We start from the raw sequence: 15,622 nt of genomic DNA, 5'->3' as shown, positions 1-15,622 counted from the left end.
ATATACATGGCATTAGAGACAGTCTCATCTTCTTGGGTTGTTCTATTACTTGCTTTTTCTTACTTCTGGTTGAGACATTGATCATCAGTCATTCTTAAATTACATGTGATGCTGTCTGTCTCTTTATTACCAAACACATTTGCAAAACTTACAAAGGAATCTATTGATTTTGTGATTTTAAATGTCTTGGACACTTTTCCATAAGTCACTTGGAGGTGTTTCCCTCTTGAATGCTTGAATTGTGAAATGAAGCAAAGAGGAAGCTCAAGCTATGGACAGCCCTGCTACCCATGTGACCAGTCACATTGCAAATGCCTACAGTTACTTCAAAAGGTGGCAAGGTTTGGGCAGAGGAAAGCGATGGACACCAACTTCCACAGAGGAGAAAAAAAATCTCGAGGTCATTTAAATAGTACACCATTTTCCTATATAAAGAATAACATACTTCTATTGAAATGCGCTATCCTTTTATGTATGTATGTATGCATGTACTGCTAATTATTTGAGTGTGCGATTATGCCCAGTCATAATTGGATAGATTTAATTCAAAGAGAATTAAACAAACAAAACAGCAGGAATTGGGAGTTATTCTTGCTAAAAATCAGAATTGAGAGCCCCTGGATACCTCGAAAATACACAATTAACATTCAGAGTAATTTCACAATATATATGATTTGTGTTTTGTAAGACATAAAGCACTGTATTTAGATTTGGGCTTCAAAAAAAAAGTACGCAGACATGCATTTATTTTCTACTCAGTACAAATTAGGAAAACTGCCTTGTCCTGAGTGCTTTCTTAGAATGACCCTGCCCCCACCAGGAATGCTGTCAGTAGATAAGACTAATGGAAAGCCTGAAGCCCCTTGCCTCTCCAACTTCTCATTTTACTTCTACACAAAACTGCCGTCATTTTATCACTTTGGGAGTCTGGAACAGTTCTATTAGGTGATGAAATCCATTTCCATGAGGCTTCACTCATCAATCTCCTTGATTTAATTTTGTATCACATGGCACCGAGGGACCCTCCCTCCTGCCTTATCTCACCTACAGGGTGAGACAAGGCTTAAATGGAACAGTGAGGATGGAGATGAGAAAAGAAAAAGATAAAAATGTACAGGGGAGAGTTTGGGTGCTAAGAGAGAACAGACAGGAATCCAAAGCTGAATTCACATGACAGAAGTAGAACTAGGGATTTCCCCAAGAGGAAAACACCCGGAAGTGCTTGTTTCGAAGAAGACAAAGGTAGTATGACTGAAATATGCAGACAAGTTCTGGTTTAAAACCAACAGGGGCACCTGGGTGGCTCAGTTGGTTAAGCGTCTGCCTTCAGCTCAGGTCATGAACTCAGGGTCCTGGGATCGAGTTCCCCATCGGGCTCCCTGCTTGGTGGGGAGCCTGCTTCTCCCTCTCCCCCGCCTACTCATGCTCACTCTCTCTCTCTCTCAAGTAAATAAAATCTTTCAAAAATAAAAAAATAAAACCAACAACTGACAAGAGACTGATATGATAGCTTGAACTGAGAAGCAATTGATGAATCCAGTGGGCAGCCCGAGGAGAACAAATACCGAAGGAAACATGTGTTTATTTGGGAACCTTTCTCTGAACTCATGTGCATTGCTGTCCATGACCCCCAAATCCCAAAGTAGCCATCATTACTTCCCAGAACTTCATACAGAGTATCACACCATTAACAGCACAATGAGACTCAAAGGCTCCATGGGTATTTCTAAAACTTCTGTTTCATTCACTACTTCTTCCACTCCAATACCAGACATTTCATCATGGCAAATCCCTTGCTTCCAAACAAACACAAATGATTCTTTTAATTTTCCTCTAACAGGGGAGCTAGTCTAATTTAACCATTTCCTCTCTGAGACTGACCTTAAAGCACTGTCTCCACATCAATGAGAGGCTTTTTGGCTTTGTTGTTCAAATAAATCACCCTGAAAGGAGTTGATACGGAAATGTTATTATGATTTATTATGGGGTACTCTTTCACTCCTCGGTTAGGGTAATTTTCAACGATGCTTTTATTATGCTGACCTTTGCTAAAGAAATTGTCAGCAATTTAGCTAAATATTTTAATAGTGGTGAGTCTAGAATACAATATTTCTTCCGGAAAGCTGCTGCTTTTGGAGGCCTGAGGCTATTCCAAATACTTCTGACTATCTCAAAGGTACAAGGCCCAAGGAAGCATATTGAAATTATAGTCAATTTCGACAGAGCACTCAGTTCCCTTTCATTTAAAAACAGGATTCTAGCAGATACATAAATGATTTTCAATGACACCGGAGTGAAATTTGCATATGATCAACCCAGTAAATCCTAATACTTGATGACATTTTCACTAAGTATTTGACAGTTTGCCCTCTAGTTAATAGTTGGACACTGGCAACATGAAATGTACTTTATTAAAAAAATACCATAAGAGCCAAGGCAATGACAGATTGTGATACATTTTGAGGTGTTGAGGTAAGCAAGAAAAAGAGTGTTTTTTCTCCCAAAAAAAAAAAAAAGCCCTGGAAATAGATTAACTGCTTAACAAGAAGTTGGAATTGGTTCTAAGTTCTACCCAGTTTTGAACCAGTTTTATAGAAACTTTAAATGTTCAGGTTTCCTCTCTTCTACCCTTTTTTAAAATCTGATTTTGATGAGAATGGGAAGATGGATCTTAAGAGGAAATATATTACTTTTTCATATTGTACCTGGACCAATGAATCTGAAAACTCCTGGATACCTATGAAATAGTTGGGTTGACCTTGCAGGTAGATTAAAAAATATCTATCAGCAGACAAATATGCTTCCATAATATTACCAGTTTCAAAACCAAATTGAGGATGATATAGGGAATATTATTCGCCAAGAAATATTGGAACTGATTACTGAAGCTTGGTTCACCCTTTTCTCTTTCCATCATTCATCAAACATGTGAAAATTTCCTTTGTGCCATTTCATCAACCATTCTCATGATTCACGAAACTCACCCTGATTCTTCCTTCTCTTTCCCCTTGAAAGAAAAGCTACAGATTTTTGCATGAACACCAAGATTCTTAAATGCCTATAAACAAAATTTGGCTCATTATAATATAAACTACTATAGCAATTGCATTTCAGTACATCAAATAGCCCTATTTGCCTTGATGCATTATGTTTAGCTAATGGATAGCATGGTCGTATGTGGTTCTTCTTGGTCATAACACATTACTGGGCGCCTGGGTGGCTCAGTCGGTTAAGCGACTGCCTTTGGCTCAGGTCATGATCCTGGAGTCCCGGGATCGAGTCCCACATCGGGCTCCCTGCTCGGTGGGGCATCTGCTTCTCCCTCTGACCCTCTTCCCTCTCGTGCTATCTCTCATTCTCTCTCTCTCTCAAATAAATAAATAAAATCTTTAAAAAAAAAAACATAACACATTACTTATTTCATTTCTTAGTAGAATGGGATGACTTAATTTGAAAAAAAATTAAATGGTTCTATAGCAGACATTTTAACAACTTGTCCTTTAAGGTTCATTAGCAATTAAAAATAAATGAAAATAAAACACTTGTTTACAAAACACAAATAAGCTTTAAGTCTATAATACCGTGTTAACAATTAATGTGGTAAATATTTTACTTTCTTAAAGTAAACTTTTTGCATTTCCAATCCTCTAACCTGTTAGTTAATATAGCTCTCCTGCTCCTGAGAACTCACAGTAGGACTTTTGGAGCAAATCTCAAAAATTTTGCAAATACATAAAACATAAGTCTTCCATTAGCATAAACAGCCCTTTATATAGAGGGAGACACACACACACACACACACACACACACACACACACACACACACGGGTTGTGTTCAACATTTGACAGTATTTTTCACTTTGCTAAGTAATGTCAAATAATAAGTTTTCACAGATATAAATTCCTGGTTGCAGTGGACTTACTCAGAATATTTTGAAGATGAATTTTCATGTTGTCTACAAAACGCAAAATACAAAAAGATATCATAGGGCATTCATTTGTTAAAACTCCTTATTTATTTTCTGCGTGTTTGTTTTTGTGTTTTGCTTTTGGAACTGGCAAGAAAGTATGGGTATTTGAATGACAAAATCCATATGACTGCATTAGATAATAGGGTAGCAAAAGGAATGTCTGGCAAGATTCCTACTGCCATGATAAGCATTTTCCTAAAATATAGCAATCTACTTATAACCTGTGTTTTCATCAGTCTTTACCAGTTGTCTTTATTGAATAGAGCATGGTACTAATGAGTTCAGGTTACCAGTTGTGTTTGACATGGGACAATTTTCTTCATTTTACCATACAGTGTCAAGTTGTACTTCTAGCTTAACAGTCACAGACATACAATCCTGGTCACTCAAAATTTTGGATGCAACAGCAAAAATTCATTATTAGTCATGTCTAGGGCTAGAAAAAGAAGAAAAATCTCTCAAAAGGCAGCAATGGCATTTTATATTCATCTCAAATTACAAATCCTTAAAGTAATTCAAGAACATAAAATTATGATTTAATCTTCACTTCCTAAACCAAATATATAATGATCATGTTATAAAAATGAAAAAAAAAAGGGGGATAAATGGCCTGGTAATATAACAGAAGCAGCAAATCTAAGAAATACACAGGGCTGGTTATGTTGATCTAGTTACTAGGTTTTTCAGTCAAAAACAGAATATGTACACATTCACCTCCCCTTACTCCCTGCCTCTTTATTCCAATACATCTCTTTCTTCTCATCTCAGCACTGAGCTTCTTTTGTTATTTACAGTCTGCTCTGGATAGGACTTGCCACCCAAAGAAGAGCACCGTGCACCAGTGATTTTCTAACTTGGGCTTAACATCTGCAACACTTCATTAAAAAACAATTTGCTGGGCCTCTCCCAGAGAATCTGGATCAAGAATTTGTCTTTCTAGCAGATTTCCAGTGATGCCAACACAACTGGTCCAGAGCCCACACTTTGAACCATTGCCCTATACTTACCTTGACTATCCTAGGCTTGGGAAGGCAGACCTGATTTCAAAGAATTCTCTCCAAATTACCCTTCAAGATTAATGCTTCTTATCAGATTTTATAGTCTTAGGGTGATGTGGGGTATTGATAAAATAAGGATAGGATGCAAGACATAAATACTTGAACAAAGTTACTTTCCTTCTCACTCCTCTTGTCTTTAAAATTGATTGATTGGTCGATTTTTTGCCCTCAGTGCAGCTAATCTCATCTAGGTGATTAAGGAAATGTGATCTAAATTAGACAACTCACACTACCATGTAAATGGCTGACTTGGAGTTGTATTAAGTCAGTTAAACACATTCACTTGTTAAAAGCAGCTCCTTAAGTTAAATTAATGTGTCCTTCAATCATAAGTATTTCAGCCAAGTAGATTATTAGGAGTGGGAGGCCTTCTTGGGATCCAAATGATCTCTTTACACCTCTCAAGTTTGGAGAAGCAATTTTTCCAGGGGCTGGGGGAGGCTCCCCTTTACTACTCCTGATATAGATAACTTAATAGGAACCAATTTTCAGCAGTGCCTCTAGTGGCAATAGGAACTATTGAATTAGGCTTTACTGCTTCAGCTCATCCATGGGGACGTGGGTGAAGGTGATACATATTCCAATATACCTTAGGGCCTTTTTTCTCCCTCAAGGAGCCTGAATTAGTTCTGCTTTGTAAGTGAATGAAGAGCTACTCTATGCCCAAAAGAAGAGAGGCAGCTGAAGATTTAAAAGAGTAAAGGTGTACATCTAAAAACTGCATTAAAATGAATAAGTGAATAGACAAAATTAAATGACTGATGGATAGATAGCAGACAAACAGGCAAACAGGTAAGTTTCTTTTCTGTCTATATGTAGGTGATTCGTTTTATGAATTAAAAATTAAAAGAGAAAATATTGAGATAACTTCTTGCTAAGAAAAAAAATAAAAAAGGAATGGAACTTGAAATCTTGCCCCCAAAAGGAACAGAAAAATTAGATAATCTTTATCAACTTTTCCAGGAACTGGCTAATACAAATATATTGGCTTCATGTCTTTTACATAAAATAAAATATAAAATGCATATCAAGTTGAAATTCTCTTTGCTCACTTTTCCAGTCCCTTCTTTCTCTAGAGGAAACCACTATCATAAACTTACTAAGTATCCTATTTATTTTTTTATTACATTTATATGCATCCATGTAAAAACATATTATTTTGTTAATGCTTCATACATTCATTTTTTAAAAATATGTATTTATTTGGGAGAGAGAGTGTGTGTGCATGAGTCGGGGGAGGGGCAGAGGGAGAAAATCTTCAAGCAGACTCCACATCAAGCACGGAGCCTGATGCAGAACTCAGTCCCACAACCCATGAGATCATGATCTGAGCTGAAACCAAGAGTCAGAAGCTCAACTGACTGAGCCACCCAGGCGCCCCTGCTTCATACATTTAAGAAAAACATTTTTGTTTTTCATACTTTTTCAGTACTGATCTCTCCCATGAATACACACATACAAATTCCATAGAAAATAATAATGAATATTCTCCCACTTCCCCTTCATTGATTTTTCTTTTTTTCATTTTTTTGATATTGAAGTGTAATTAACATAGAATGTTATATTAGTTTGGGGTGTATAGCATATTGATTCAACAATTCTATACATTATTCAATGCTCACCATGGTAAGTGGAGTCACCATCTGTCACAATACAAGGTTATTACAATGTTATTGGCTATATTCCCTACAATGTACTTTTCATCTCCATGACTTATTTTATAACTGAAAATTTGTACCTAAAGTCACTTTCACATATGCATTTGTCTGATAGAGTGATCTATCTTATGGGTCTCCAATTTTCATAGATTATGAAATGTTAGGTACAAGATAACATTTCTGGTCCTCATTTTTATTGATTGTACTTTTCTTTTGGGTGGTATAGTTGAAGGAAAAAGCTGGGGCACATTAAGGGCAAGCAGGCTACAGTTGAGTCTTCTTTGCTTTTCTGGATATTTAGGTAGTGCTAAATATATTAGCAGATGACTTTCTGTAGAAAGTTTTCTATTAGTTGACAAGAAAAAAGGGTATAAATTCCACCCCCCTGCCCTGTCTTTAGACTCCAAACTGTTGACTATGCCCAAGATGCACTATGATGAAACTAGGTCAGTTATCTAAGGAAATGATTATGAAAAACTGTTCCTCATTTATGTGCATGACTTATTCTAAGCCCCACACAATTATTCTTGAATTGGAATGCAGAACTGGAGGGACACTGAATTTGAACTAAAGATCATGGAAACAAGTTGCTTTGTCTAATGATTTTTTATTTGCTGTAGCAGAGTTTTATTTTAGGAAACCAAAAATATGGACTTGTCATTTCAAAACTGTATGTCACAAAAAATTGGAGTATTTTCTTCCTAAATTTCTAAAATCATGGAGTTGACATTCGTTTCCCTTTTTGTAGAACACATTCCTAGGGGAATATATAATATATTCTTTAGGTGGGAATAAAATTTAAACAATTGGAATTTTTTCCCCTACATATTTAAATTCACAAGGAGCTAGATATGAGAGCATAGGTAAATATTATCTCTGTTCATTTGGAGTTGGTATTTTGGGGATGTTAAGTCATTATGCCCACTTAAGAAATTTTATTCATGTTGAAAGAAATAGTGGAAGATTCAGCGACTAGGTTCTGTTTCTAAGTTTCTCATTGATCATCTCTATGTTAATAAAAATATAATTATTATTTTGATAATTTAAAATGTTATTAACATTATTTTATTATAATGTATCCCTTACATGAAATATTATAAGTAATATTTTTCTATATGCTAGCTAGAGCAAGACACTTAACAAGCTTGGGCTTCAGTCTCTGATAAAAGGGCTTACACTGGACACAACAAGTAAGCTCTCAGATCCTTTCTGGCACTATCAATCTTTCATTCTAATCCCTAAATCCATCTTTCCCTGATCTCCATTTGGTGAGTAAAATCAAATGACCTGTCCTGAAGTAAAAGAAAACAGAAAAATTTTGCTTATTGAATAATAATAATGGCTCCCATGTATTAAATGCCTATTGTGTGACCCACAATGTTATAGCTAATTATAAATTATAAATTATAATTATAAAATGGGCAACACTGCAAGGCAGTTGTAATTATACCTATTTTACAGATTTTTAAAAAATGGGAGCAGTAGGGGTAGGAGCAAAAGATGGATAGAGCACAGAGAATGTTTAGGGCAATAAACATACTCTGTATGATACTATAATAATGGATACCTGTCATTGCACATTTGTCCAAACCCACAGAATGAATGTACACCACCAAGAGGGAACCCTAAGATAAACTGTGGACTTTGAATAAAATGATGTGTTAATGTAGGTTCATCAGTTATAACATGTGCCACTGTGATTAGTGATGTTTGATAATATCTATGCATGTGTTGGGGCAAAGAGCACGTGGGGAATCTCTGTACCTTCCTCTTGCTTCTGCTGTGAATCTGAATAGCACATCACACACACACACACACACACACACACACACACACACACACACGACATGCCAAAATTGGCATTTTACAAAGACTAGTTATATGAAAGTGTCAGGACCAAATGAAAAACAGAATTTTTCTTGATTTGGATTAAGAAGATAGAATTTAAGAATTCTAAGTCTGATGGACTCTGAAAAACAAACTGAGGGTTTTAGAGGGGAGGTGTGGGGGGATGGTTTAGCCTGGTGATGGGTTTTAAGGAGGGCAGGTATTGAATGGAGCTCTGAGTGTTATACGTAAACAATGAATCATGGAACACTACATCAAAAACTAATGATGTAATGTATGGTGACTAATATAACATAGTAAAATAAAATTTAAAAAAATTTAAAAAAAGAATTCTAAGATGCAATAATATGCATACAAACACAAAGAACATTGGTGTATACTCTTCTAGTGCATATAATTCAGGGGAGCTGGATAGTTTCACAACTTCATTTACCCAGAGATTACTCAAATTTAATTTTTACATACATATACCCATCACAATTACATCTTTGAGATTTCTTAAATGTGGGTGAAATTGTCAAATGGCTGAACAGATCTTTAAAAATCCTTCCCTAAAAATATTATTAGGACAAAAGTCACATTTGCCTCATTTTACTTTATTAACAAAGATCAAACTGTAGATAGGGTTTAACTCATCTGACAATGTCTACATGTTCCCTCGAGTCTCTCAATGTCAACTATAAATTGAAAAATACCAAGACATTCTCAATATTCTCAAATAAATCAGAAACTAAGAGCTTCGTTCTTTAGAAGTTTTCATGCTCATCAAATGAGACTTCAGATTTTAACATTAGTATATAACAACATTCTATGAAGTTTTTCTGCTGGATTACTGATAGCAAAAATTCTTTGATACTCCACTCACTGAAAGATGAAATCAAATTCTCCATCCAGTGGATCTTGGATGGCTCTTAAAACTTGCTTAACTAATAGAATGTGATTGAAAGGATGTTCCAGGATCACTGAACTTTAGTCACATGAACCCGTTTTGCTGGGGCCACTTGAAACACTTGTTCTTATAGTCTTAAACTACCACATGAGAATTACAATTCCTCTGAAGTTTCCATGCTAGGGGGACCATTTATAGAGAGAAGAGAGACAGATACCATCCAGTCCCCAGCTGTATCTCCAGACATCCTAGAGCAGAGACAAGTCCCCCCCCACTCTTTATTACCTGTCTAAATTCCTGACCCACAAAACTGTGAGAAAAAATAAAAAAATTATTGTTGTTTTAAGCTAAAAAAATGGAAGCTCAGATTGGTTATTAATTTCCTCAAAGTCATACAAATAATAAAGTGAATAGCCAGCATTGGTTTATGGCCACATCTTCCATCTCTCATGCCTGTTTGGTTTTTTTTTTTTTCCAGTATACTGCCATTCTTCATCTCCAGTCCCCATGCTTATACAATATACTATTTTTGCTTATAGATTTTTGATTCTCATTCTTGTAACAAACATTATTGAACACCCACCATTGCTCCTTAGACTTGATAAGCAGCAGTGTTCTGAACTCTCGTCAGATACGCAACCTGTATCTGGAGCCTAGAAGAGTTAAAAGCACTAGTCAGGAAATTGAAAACTGCTAGATAATCTTCCCTATGCCCCAACTACTCTTCAGTTATACAGTGGAAAGAAACACTCAATAATGGGGCTTTAAAAATGCTAAAGAGGCAATATAATATATAAGAAATTATCTAAATCTGATAGAGATGAATGGAAGTAAAACTCATCAATGCATATAAAAAGGAGAGGAAGGGAGTGATTTTATATATTGCTTAATATAGTAATAATATACTTGTGCAGAACTTTACAGTTTATAAATTCATCAAAACTGTAGATAGCCTTTTGATCTGTTGATAGTTAGAAAACAAAACTAGTAATACTGGAGAAAAATAACTGAGGTCATTTTAAAATTTAGGAAGGTGGTTCTATCAAGTTCTTTTAGGTTTTCAACATAAATTCGTTAAGGAGAGTTATCGACCTTATTTTCAAATATCAAACAAATCATAATATATTCTTAGTTAATTAACTTACATTTTCCTTTCAAGATTTTATTTATTTATCTGAGAGAGAGAGAGAGAGCACAAGCAGGGAGAGGGGCAGAGTAGGAGGGAGAGAATCTCAAACAGACTCCATGACAACTGCAAAGCCCTATGTGGGGCTCAATCCCATGACCCTGAGATTATGACCTAAACTGAAATCAAGAGTCAGATGCTTAACCAACCGAGCCACCCAGCCACCCCAACTTATGTTTTCTTTATTCCCAGTTTGATGTTACATATCAAAACAAGATAATACATGGAAAGGACCTAGCATTTCTATAAATCATCACATTGGTACTGTTCTGGGCATTTGAACCATTGTAATTATTGTAACTAACAAAAATACAATAGATATGAATACTTCTCTGATATATTATTGAGAATGTGATGAGTCAGTATTTAACCATGCAGTATTTTAATGGTTGAGGGAAGGCATGGTATGCTGATTCTTTTATGTAAAGTGAGTATGATGCTCCTCTTTCTCAAAAAAGACATAAATTAAACAAGAGCAAAAGGAAGTGTAAGGACACAGTGTAAGCTCCCATTTGAGCTTCCTTCCTCACACAGATTATACTCATACATAAATTATAAAGAATGCACACAAATGTCTATAAAGTCTGGGAACGATTTACCTCCCTGCTGAGAAGTAACATGTGAGAAGAAAATGTTCTTTTCCTACTTCAGCTGTTGGAGGATTTTCTATTTAGAACTATGGTTGTGAAAAGGCCTGAGGACAAAGCCAACTCCAAACATGATGGAGCAAAAAGAAGGAAAGAACATGATAACATCCTTTGGCTTCTGAATTAATCAACTCTGGAATCACCTGCCTGTGGACTTCTTGATATGGGAGACAGTATGTCCATCATCATCTAAGTCATTTTTAGCCAGTTTTTCTGGAACATGTAGTGAAAAACATCACTATGGATACAGTGCATTTTAGAAAAATATTAGAAATGTCTTTACTGAAAACCCGAGTTTATATAAACTGAGATCTGTACCTGCTACATTTAATGTATTCTGTCTAGTTCAGATAAATAGATGAAGATATTGCTAGAAGCTATTATGGTCCGTCTTCTTTAAAAGTGTACAAGACAAAATTGCCCACTACAATCACCTGTTAATGCTCAAGAATGGCTTTTCCGCTCTGTGTTCCTCTTATCTCTGCCTCTAGTTCCTACAATGACAGAGGCAGGCACTCCTTATAGGAGGAGAGTGACAGGTTTTAGGCTGAGGACTATCTCAAAATATCTTCCCAAATTAGGTATTATAAGAAGGAGAGAGAGACAAAAACAGAGACAGAGAGAAGGAGGAGAGGAAGCAGGAGTTACCTAATGCTTATATTATGTGTCTGCTGCTAAATATTCCACCAGGACTTTATCAACTGGGTTGTTACATTTTAACCATTTCACTGTCTAATAATAAAAGGAGGCAGAAGACTGTGGCCCTGCATTTGAGAAACTTGCAAACACTCCTCTTCAATTTGGCAAATAATGATTTGTTCTTTACAGCCTATACAATAAATGTTTGTAAAGTAATTGGGTCATCTATAAGCCTGAACTAAGTGAAGGTATACATTTTTTTAATCTAAGTTTATGGATAAAGGCAGAATGCTAATTAAAGTTGGTTATTTATGGGAAAACATTTTGAAAGATCCAAATAGCAAATCAATTGAATTAATACCTTGTATTTCTTTCTTTGATATTTAGCACTGAAACTTCAATAAGCAAAATTAGTTTCATTATTTCATCTTCTGCTGAAGTGAACAAAGTCATTCAGTCATGATAAGTATGTATGTGAATATAATTTGTAAATCTCAGTTATTAATTATTCTTTAAAACTGAGTATAAATTCATCTGAACATGTGAGAAATAAAGTGAGAGAAATAGGATTGTGACTAAATGTTCTCATTACAGGAAGATATGTTGCCTTTTTATGATAATCAATAGAATAATAAGAGTAAAATAAAAATTCAAAAATCGTTATGTCTGATTTAAACTCGGATATTACTCTCTTAGATAACATTTCTTTTGGTTAGAAAGCATAATTATCAAGCTCCTTGAAGTCAGGAAACAGATAATATTGAACTTAATCCCTCATATTACCTAACCCATGTCTTGCAATGTAAGGCAAAATGTAAGTAGTCTTTATGAGTTTAACTGGATCTAGAATTACATAAGTACTCATGAGTTTACTTATCTCTATAATCAGATTATCAATTACTCAGGAAGAATCTTGAGATGAAGCTATAGAAAAAGAGGTATCCATTAAATTGCAAGTTCAACTCAGGCATAATTCAAACTACATATACATAATTTGTGATTTTCAGAATTCCTCTCAAATAATTGCTTTGTTTAAAATATTTGGATCACAAACAATAGATTATGTGGTTTCCTTTGTCCAGAATCCTCTTTCAAGTCTCAGATTACATGGCATTTATGTAGAAAATCTCTGATCTCTCAAACAAGGTTAGATTCTCTTATTAAATACTACCAATAGTATATATTTACTTTGAATAAATACAAATCCCAATTGCACTTGGGTACTGATTCATGTAATGTGTTTCCTTCAGTAGACTGTAAGCATTCTGATAGCTCAGACTACAGCTTCTTGTTTATGGGTCTATCCCCAGGGCCAAGCATGGTGTTGTACATTTGATAACTCAAACAGTATTTGCTGAGGGGCGCCTGGGTGGCTCAGTTGGTTAAGTGACCAATACTTGATTTCAGCTCAGTCATGATCTCAGGATTGTGAGTTTGAGCCACGTGTCGGGGTCCAAGCTGGGCATGGAATCTGCTTAAGATTCTCTCTCTCCCTTTGCCCCTCCCTGCTTGTACTCTCTTGCTGTCCAAAATAAGTAAATCAGTCCTTAAAAAACACCACCAATATTTGTTGAATAAATGAATACACAGAAGAGAAAAGCTTCCTTATATAAAGCAGCAAGGAACTAATTTTTGTGAATTGTCACATATTTTATGAGTAATGCTAAGGAAAATATTCAAAATGTAACAACTGAAATAGCAAAATCAAACATGTATACTCTCATTTTTGTAAAAAAACTATATACAAACATAAAAAGATAAAGTATTGGAAGATGTTACCTCTGTATTATCGGATTATAATTTTCCACTTTTTACCTTAAAATTGCTTCTACTTTTTTCTATTTTAATCTTTGTATTTATTAAGTAATATGTATATAATACTTTAAAAAATTTGATAACATTCACAACTCTTATGGACAAAAAACAGCAGTCCTGAGGTAACACTTGCAGTTATCCATGTATGAATTTACCTACATATTTCTAAATAGCGTATGAATACTGGTCATTCATTATTTTCAGTTATAGACACTGTGACTGAATTATTCCTTTTTGTGGAAACAATATAGGTCCTTTTTTCAAAAAGAAAGGCACAAAATCCAAAACATGACCCTCTTTTAAGAAGCAAATCAGCTTTAGTGCCAAGCTTTAAATATCCCATTTGGTATTGATAAGAAAACTATATTTATGACCTATGAACTAAGCAGCCACCAACTGAAAGTATTAGAAAAGGCATGAATAAACTGAACTTATGAAATAGGTTAAATGTCACTCTTTTCTTTTCCACAGAATAAGAGACACAGTTATCATATTAGTTATACATTATGTTAGTTATATATGATATGTGCACTATATTAGTTATATATGATGTATTAGATATGATTTTACATACACAGAGAGAGACAAAGGATAGTTATCAAATAGTTTTACTTCAAAGCCTGTCGTTATCCTTCTGAAATGTAAACATCTAAGTTTATATGGAGGCCAAAGTTACTGAAGAATGTTTTAGGAAATTGAGCAAAGTCACAAAGTATGAACAGGGTAGGAAAAAACAAGAGTTCACAAATCAAATTCCATTTACAATTAATCAGCTATACAGAAAATAAACATAAAATGAAATCACTGTTTTTATTTCTCCTTTACCATATTAAATAATTTCTTCCATATTCCCTACTAAAGTATTGGTATTGGTTTTTAAATACATTACCTTTTTTTTTATCACTTTACTTTGTATCTATTACTAATTCTTTCCCCAAACACTCCAAATAGAACTTTAACATATCTCTAAGCATAACCAAATATATCAGTTAATTTATAAAATACAATTTTCCCTGGGAAAACTCTCTTGGCTCTCCATATAATACAGTTCCAATCTGATCTGGTTTCTCTCTAGGCCTACTACATAGCTGCAATCCTGGGTATGATTTTCACAATCATTGTAGAATCATTCCACTTCTTTGAGTCCCTCCTTTCTGGAGCCTATGTCTTCTCTGTTAATTCATTTCCTTGTTAAATAGAGGAAATTCTGGACTCTGAGAAACAAACGGAGGGTCCTAGAGGGGAGGAGGTGGGAGGATGGGTTAGCCTGGTGATGGGTATTAAAGAGGGCACAGTCTGCATGGAGCACTGGGTGTTATACGCAAACAATGAATCATGGAACACTACATCAAAAACTAATGATGTATGGTGATTAACATAACATAATAAAATAAAATAGAGGAAATTCTCCAAAAGATTTCTGCTAAAGGACACATCAGGGGTACCTTTATTTGAGACCTAGCTGTCTATATCTTCATTTCTTTCATCACACTTGGTTAATAATTTGCATACAGAAGCATAGGCTGGATATTATCATGTATATTTATGTGGCCCACTTTTCATTGAACTTGCTAAGCATTTAGCAGAAACTCTCAATCTGGGAAAGCTTGGCTTTTAGAACAAGGAAATTTTCCTGAACTATATTGTGGATATAGTTCTCCCATCATTTTTTCTCCTATCTCTCTGTAATTTCTATTCATTGCACATTGGACCCCTGTGAACATCTAATTATTTTTCCTATTATCTGTTTACTTTCTGTGATGCCTTTTCGACTTTATCTTAAATCTTTCTACTATTACATTCTTTTACTCTGGATATATATTTTGGGGGGGAGTAGATTTAGTTATTTATTTGAGAGAAAGAGAGAGTGCAGAGCGAGATAGAGAGCACCAGTGAGGGGGAGAGGCAGAG

The 15,622-nt window shown here is 35.0% G+C and overlaps 1 long non-coding RNA gene across 1 annotated transcript in view; it reads right to left on the bottom strand.

The window, feature by feature from the left end:
- LOC141371000 (uncharacterized) overlaps positions 1-14,945 on the bottom strand; it is a 126,925-nt gene extending 111,980 nt beyond the window's left edge. Inside the window, exons 1-3 of the long non-coding RNA XR_012375581.1 lie at positions 14,601-14,945; positions 10,008-10,077; positions 3,924-3,956 (exon numbers count right to left, since the gene is read on the bottom strand). This is a non-coding gene — a long non-coding RNA (uncharacterized lncRNA). The remainder of the gene's footprint in view (positions 1-3,923; positions 3,957-10,007; positions 10,078-14,600) is intronic.
- Between the last annotated feature and the right edge of the window lie 677 nt (positions 14,946-15,622).

Source organism: Callorhinus ursinus, unplaced genomic scaffold, assembly GCF_003265705.2.
Source record: "Callorhinus ursinus isolate GAN/ISIS: 27379988/994484 unplaced genomic scaffold, GSC_fseal_2.0 scaffold52, whole genome shotgun sequence".
Lineage (NCBI taxonomy): Eukaryota > Metazoa > Chordata > Mammalia > Carnivora > Otariidae > Callorhinus > Callorhinus ursinus.
The sequence above is the reverse complement of the archived record's forward strand: the minus strand, read 5'-3'. Positions and strand labels throughout refer to the sequence as shown.